The 7,037-nt window shown below is 39.1% G+C and overlaps 1 long non-coding RNA gene across 1 annotated transcript in view; it reads right to left on the minus strand.

Annotated features, from left to right (window-relative positions):
* Positions 1–3,923, minus strand: part of LOC138945812 (uncharacterized) — a 5,375-nt gene extending 1,452 nt beyond the window's left edge. The window contains exons 1-2 of the long non-coding RNA XR_011449126.1: positions 3,472–3,923; positions 1–3,296 (exon numbers count right to left, since the gene is read on the minus strand). The exon at positions 1–3,296 is cut by the window's left edge and continues 1,452 nt beyond it. This is a non-coding gene — a long non-coding RNA (uncharacterized lncRNA). The remainder of the gene's footprint in view (positions 3,297–3,471) is intronic.
* Between the last annotated feature and the right edge of the window lie 3,114 nt (positions 3,924–7,037).

Genomic DNA, 7,037 nt, shown 5'->3' on the forward strand with positions numbered 1-7,037 from the left:
AGAACACAATCACAAAGTAACAAAGACGTTTAGCACTAACAGTATCACACAACTCATGGTGATCGCTTTCCAGTAGAAGTAAGCAGTAGATATGGACACAACAAACGTACAGTTGTATCATCATGAAAACAACCTGCAGAGTTCCTCAACATAGGACTGTCATGTGAATGTGATTGCTGTGCTATATCGGGCATCTCCTTGTCTTCAATTGTCTCTTTCTTGAGTGTGTGCGTGTGTCAGTGGTGTGTGTGTGTGTGTGTGTGTGTGTGTGTGTGTGTGTGTGTGTGTGTGTGTGTGTGTGTGTGTGTGTGTGTGTGTGTGTGTGTGCATGAGTGCATGCATGTTTGTGCAGGCGAACATATCTACTTTAGTAACATAGTTAAAGACATAGATTTCAGACACACATACACATACGTATGTAAGAAATTTGCACCCAACTTTACACATTCTCACAAAATTCAGTATATAATGAACTCTATAAAAGTTACAATCACAAAGGTGGATTCCTTTCCGTCGACTCAAAATGGTTTTGCTGCTCAGGCAAGTTCAGTTCTTGTACTGATGCGCTGTGTTTACTACTACTAGTACTACACACAATATTGCCAAGAAGTACAGTATCAAGTTTTGTGTGGTTTGCACAAGGACCAACAGTTGTGAGGGTGATGTGAACGAATGGATTGGTAAGGTTAACACCCTAGGCCTGCCCTTTGTCAATACGTCCCTATGTACAACACCATGCCACTGCAGAATATAACGTTTCATCTCAAACATTCTTTCTTTCTTTATTTGGTGTTTAACGTCGTTTTCAACCACGAAGGTTATATCGCGACGGGGAAAGGGGGGAGAGGGGATAGAGCCACTTGTCAATTGTTTCTTGTTCACAAAAGCACTAATCAAAAATTTGCTCCAGGGGCTTGCAACGTACAGTAGTACCATATATTACCTTACTGGGAGAATGCAAGTTTCCAGTACAAAGGACTTAACATTTCTTACATACTGCTTGACTAAAATCTTTACAAAAATTGACTATATTCTATACAAGAAACACAAACTTAACAAGGGTAAAAGGAGAAACAGAATCCGTTAGTCGCCTCTTACGACATGCTGGGGAGCATCGGGTAAATTCTTCCCCCTAACCCGCGGGGGGTAAACCACGGCCCTCAATACATCAAACACCTGGTACCTGTGTTCATGTGTCTCCATCATTTCAACACGGTGCATAGCTTTCACTCAAAATCAGAACTCCAGTGCATACTTTGTCTAAAAATAAGAAAAAAGGACAGTTGCATTGCCATTTGGACACTGCAAATTCACGATATACAATGCATGCACAACAACAAAAATTAATAAAAGTGCAATTTAATTAGTACACAAATGCAATGAAAATTCTCCTCCAAGGAAAGTACAAAACTGGAGAGCACTATTAGGCTTGTATAAAACAAAACATCCTCTATTAATGGAAAGGACTTTGGAAGCAGCCCGGGAATCTCACATGCTTGACATCATTTTGCATCAGATCGGGAGCCCCCCTAAAAACCGAAAAAGATTTTGCCCCACATCACGTTGTTTACGCCAATCATGACGGACCCAAGATGTTGACACAAATCCCATCCTTTCTGCAACGCCAGTGATGTTTTGTTTCCATCACCACACACTGAACTGTTGCTCAGTCTGGTTACTTTGTTCAACGCCAGTGATGTTTTGTTTCCATCACCACACACTGAACTGTTGCTCAAGTCTGGTTACTTTGTTTAATTGGTGGAACGACTCAAATCTGCTAAACAACTGATGTTAACAAGTTCAATAATGTGCTACACTGAAGGAATACATCAGCGTTTACCGTTTTACATACACACTAACTCTCCCTCTCACAGACTTCTTTCTCAGTCTTTGTTCAGTAAGCAAGCTCAGCACACATATACACAATTAGTATTAATGCAGTAGGCGAGTAAGCAAGTTTCAGTTCAAGCCAGTTCTAATGAACTGTACACTGTCATATGGTACAACGCTGCCCATAAACTTTGTGTGTGTATGTTCACTTTGTACAATGCAATATGTCATAAAAATCTAACAGTAACATTTCTCTCGTTCAGTTATAATCATAGCAGCTGATTGAAGCAGCCATGTGAATTAAACCATTTTAGCAAAACATAAACCTGATGAATACCGAGGGCTTCCGACAATAACGCAAGTCAATTTGTATTGAATAGATCTACAGATAATATACAATGTCAACCCTTTCTTATTATTTGCCAATTATTTGAAGATGACGCCAAGGAGAAAGAGAATCAACCAGAAGTACCAATTACAATCATTGTGATGGCTGAATGGAATCTAAAGTGACATACAATCATACACTTCAAATAGCATCACTCTTAGTTTGTATCATTGTGATGGCTGAATGGAATCTACAGTGACATACAGTCATACACTTCAAATAGCATCACTCTTAGTTTGTGACACTTCATGTACATAAGACATACTACAGTGTAAAAAGGACTATGAATTCAACTCTCTATGTAGTACGTACAGCATGTCAAAAGATGTGTTGCTGTGTGAAACTGGCAGCAGCACATTACAAGACAATATGACAGCCATGCCACTGACCACCCACTCAACACTAACCTCTTCCTCTCAAATCAAAATCTTGCAGATTGTAAAAGTGAACACCATACACTTTGTACACGAGTTCATCAGAACACTATGATTTGACACCTCTGGATTTCAGCTTCAACAACTCAACAGCACAGAAAATAACATGACCATCTTCATTATGTTGAACAGCATAGAAAATAACATGACCATCTTCATTATGTTGAACAATAGCAGAAAATAACACGACCATCTTCATTATGTTGAACAGCATAGAAAATAACATGACCATCTTCATTATGTTGAACAGCATAAAAAATAACATGACCATCTTCATTATGTTGAACAATAGCAGAAAATAACACGACCATCTTCATTATGTTGAACAATGACAGAAAATAACATGACGATCTTCATTACTATCGACAAAGGAACAGTCATACAAGTGTGTATAAAAATGTCATAAAACTTATCTGTTAATGATCTCCTAACAGTGTGGCTGCCTCACGCTAAAACAATCATTCACATGCACTGTATATATATATCTCTATTGTTCAAACAGCTTTCAGTTACTGGTGATACAATGACAATATCTGTAGCAAAGAAGAAATGGCTAAAAAGAGTCCTGTCTCACAATTGATAGAAGCACTGTGACAGGGAATGAAAGCGTGTGCAGGCACTCAGACCACACTCACCTCAGTCAACTGCACTCAGACCACACTCAGACCACACTCAGACCACACTCACCTCAGTCACCTGCACTCAGACCCCACTCAGACCCCACTCAGACCACACTCACCTCAGTCACCTGCACTCAGACCACACTCAGACCACACTCACCTCAGTCACCTGCACTCAGACCACACTCACCTCAGTCACCTGCACTCAGACCACACTCACCTCAGTCAACTGCACTCAGACCACACTCACCTCAGTCAACTGCACTCAGACCACACTCACCTCAGTCAACTGCACTCAGACCACACTCACCTCAGTCACCTGCACTCAGACCACACTCACGTCAGTCAACTGCACTCAGACCACACTCACCTCAGTCAACTGCACTCAGACCACACTCACGTCAGTCAACTGCACTCAGACCACACTCACGTCAGTCAACTGCACTCAGACCACACTCACCTCAGTCAACTGCACTCAGACCACACTCACCTCAGTCAACTGCACTCAGACCACACTCACCTCAGTCAACTGCACTCAGACCACACTCACCTCAGTCAACTGCACTCAGACCACACTCACCTCAGTCACCTGCACTCAGACCACACTCACCTCAGTCACCTGCACTCAGACCACACTCACCTCAGTCACCTGCACTCAAGAGAAAGGGGGAATGTACGTTCTGGCTCACCGATTCCGACAGACCCTAAATATTAACGCAAAATAGGCTTCTGGACTAAACTTTTACTAAAATGAAACATGCGACAAAATCAGAAAAATACTGCATAAATCCATACCAAAAAAAAATACAGTAAAGTAAGGTTGTTTTGAACCAATGCCGGGTCTGTCGGAATCAGTAACCCAGAACGTACATTCTCCCTTTCTCTTATACAACATTCTTAAGCTCAATACGCTCTCTCATTTACAAACTTTACTTCATATGTTCTTTCACTGTTAGAATTATATCTGATACATGCAATGTGACTGTCTAAACGAATAGTTAACTCTTTACAAGTGATTCTATTTTTACTTTTTCTTCCCGTCCTATTTGAATCCCCTTTTTTAAAAACTGCTTTTTCAGATCTTCTATATCGAGTGGCTTGTTATATTCAGCTCGTGTTTTTGTTTGAATACTTGCTTTCTTACTTTTGTAGTCATCAAAGTCTGTTTGTATCTGTTTGAATTCTTCGTCAGAAACTTTTGAATCTTCAAGTGCTTTACTGATAGACAGTTTTAGGCTAGACAATTTTGATGATGCAAGAGTGGAAATGGATTCGTGTTTTTCAAGCTTTTTCACAATTTTTTTCATTATAGCTGATGCTATAAATGATAAACCACCAACTGCTGCTGCGACACCACCTAGGATTAGAGAAACTGGAGTCCCTACTCCGGTAGCTAACAGAATTGTTCCCGTTACACCTGCAGCTGATGCAAGGATAGTAGAACCAGTGCTGGCATTAGAAAGGCTGTTGTAAGTTGTTGAGTACTTACGTCTAGCGCGAGAATATTTTTCTAATTCATCTTCTAGTTGTTTTTGTATATTACTAATGTGTGCCAGTCTGAATTGTTGACTTTCTGCTGCACTTTCATCAATATTAGGATAAAGCTTCACACTGCTAGTCATCTTTTAATGCAAAATATAAAATATTTATCTTAATTCTCACTGGCCAGTGTTTCTGCTAAGCTTTGAAGCTGTTCATTGCTTAACACCTTATCTGTATAGTAGAAAGCAATCAAATCAAGATAAGTAAGATTAATACTTCTTATTTCTGTTAAATTATTTATATCTGCGTTAACAACAACATTTTGGTTTGACGTCTGTTTTTTTATTGTGTTAGAATCCTTTTGAACAGCAATAAATACTCTGACTTCTTCAACATTTAATGGTCTCCAGTTGAGATTTATTCCTCTCATTAGAACAGTGTTTGTGGTTTCTTCCCTTTTCCTGACAACTATATCAAATATCATAGTTGCATTCTGCCCTATTGGAAGCTTGGGTATAAAATCGACAATGGTGTCAGCGTCCTTTTCAACACTTTGTTTTCTGTGAATGAGATAGTTGTTCTTATGGAAAGGTTTAACTGCAACTTCTCCCCTGCTGTTAAACGCAGGAACAAGGCTAACAATTAGTGGTTTAGCATTGATTGACTTACGGAATGTGTCGTCTTTTCCAACAAGAGTGTATGGACTCACAAATTCAAACTTCATTTCCCAGTCAATCTTTTTTATAACAGGACTAAGTACCCATTTTTTATTCTGATGTTTCCACATGTAGTATATGTCATCGACAATTGGATCAGGTACATTAACATCACGGATTTGACCTAGTTTGAGGAATCTTGGTTTCTTTTCATCGTCGATTTCCTTTCTCTTGTAATGACCAGTGTCTGTAAACTCGAATGCATACACTGCACCAACTTCAGCATTGCTCTCAAAGTCGATAGCGTCTGCTAAATCTTTCAACTCTATAGTTGAACATGCAACAGGATAAGCTATTGTAGGTCCACTCGACATTTTAATACTCAATATTTTATGGAACTATTTCCAATGTAATGTTAAACAAACAATCAACTGGTTGTCCACTTTGATTTTTCAGATCAATGTGTAGGAATTCATGACACCCTTCCTCCAAGTCCTTGAACTGAAGTGTCTTAAATGTTGGCACGTGCATTTTACAAAAAGAGGCATCACTCGGTGGAAGAATCCTAAGCAGATCAGAACGCTGATCATTAAACAGATTATAGGATGTGTTAAGCTCTCTCATGTGAACAAACAGTACACTGTTAACATCCATGTCAATGGGACGTGTTCCCTTGTATAAATTTGTAATTCCAAGCATATCAAGGAGTTTGGTTGGAAACTCAACGTTTACTTCTCTAGTTTTGGGCATAGTAAGAGTAGCAATGAGACTTGCATGATTTAAACTCGCTGTAATACCTACTGGAGCAAACAATTCTTTCTCTAAAGTGCAGAAGTCATAGTAACCATCTTCTACAGAATGTGTTTTACCATTAATTCTAACCCAGTTGTTAGCCTTTTTTTTACTGATATTATACCAAGTAACCTTGTACATAATTTCATGCAGTGCAACTTTCATTCCTCCATTTTGATTGTTGATAGGGTTTGCAAGTTTAACTGGCACACCAGTCTTCACATTTGTTAGTGTGATAAACATTTTTTATTCAACAACAAAAATGAGTCAGTATAAATTCAACAAAGATGTTAAATACAAAACTGGACCATATTACAATCCAAAGACTATTTCTTTCCATGAGTTGGACTTTGCTGTAACAGAAACAGAATCCATTCGCGTTAAAGTGCCTGACCCATTCCATTCTTACCTAAATCCCCCAATCAAAAATGATAGTGTTCCAAAGATGTGGAACTCTCACCCAATTCAGTTCTATCAGAATCAGTTAAACTTTGCAATATTCTGTGCAACCACAGGATGTGGAGTGTCCTATGCAGACCACATGAATAATTCAAACTTACTGACAAAGTGTGTGTACACATTTCACGTTTACTATCAGTGCAGGAGAATCTTGTCTGAACTTCAGGCACCAATGCCGCATGAAAAGAGCTGGAACCCATTCAACAATAGGATAAACATGAAAGTGTATGAGCGTCTCTGCAATGAATTCAATATAGATTTTAAGACCGACTTTAGGCAAAAGCAAGACAAAAACCATGGCATGGGAACACTATATTTATGGGGTGTCCACAGGAGGTATAATTTTGATTACTGGCCAGGTCATACATCTTTTTCT

Source organism: Littorina saxatilis, linkage group LG13, assembly GCF_037325665.1.
Source record: "Littorina saxatilis isolate snail1 linkage group LG13, US_GU_Lsax_2.0, whole genome shotgun sequence".
In the NCBI taxonomy this organism is placed as follows: Eukaryota; Metazoa; Mollusca; class Gastropoda; order Littorinimorpha; family Littorinidae; genus Littorina; species Littorina saxatilis.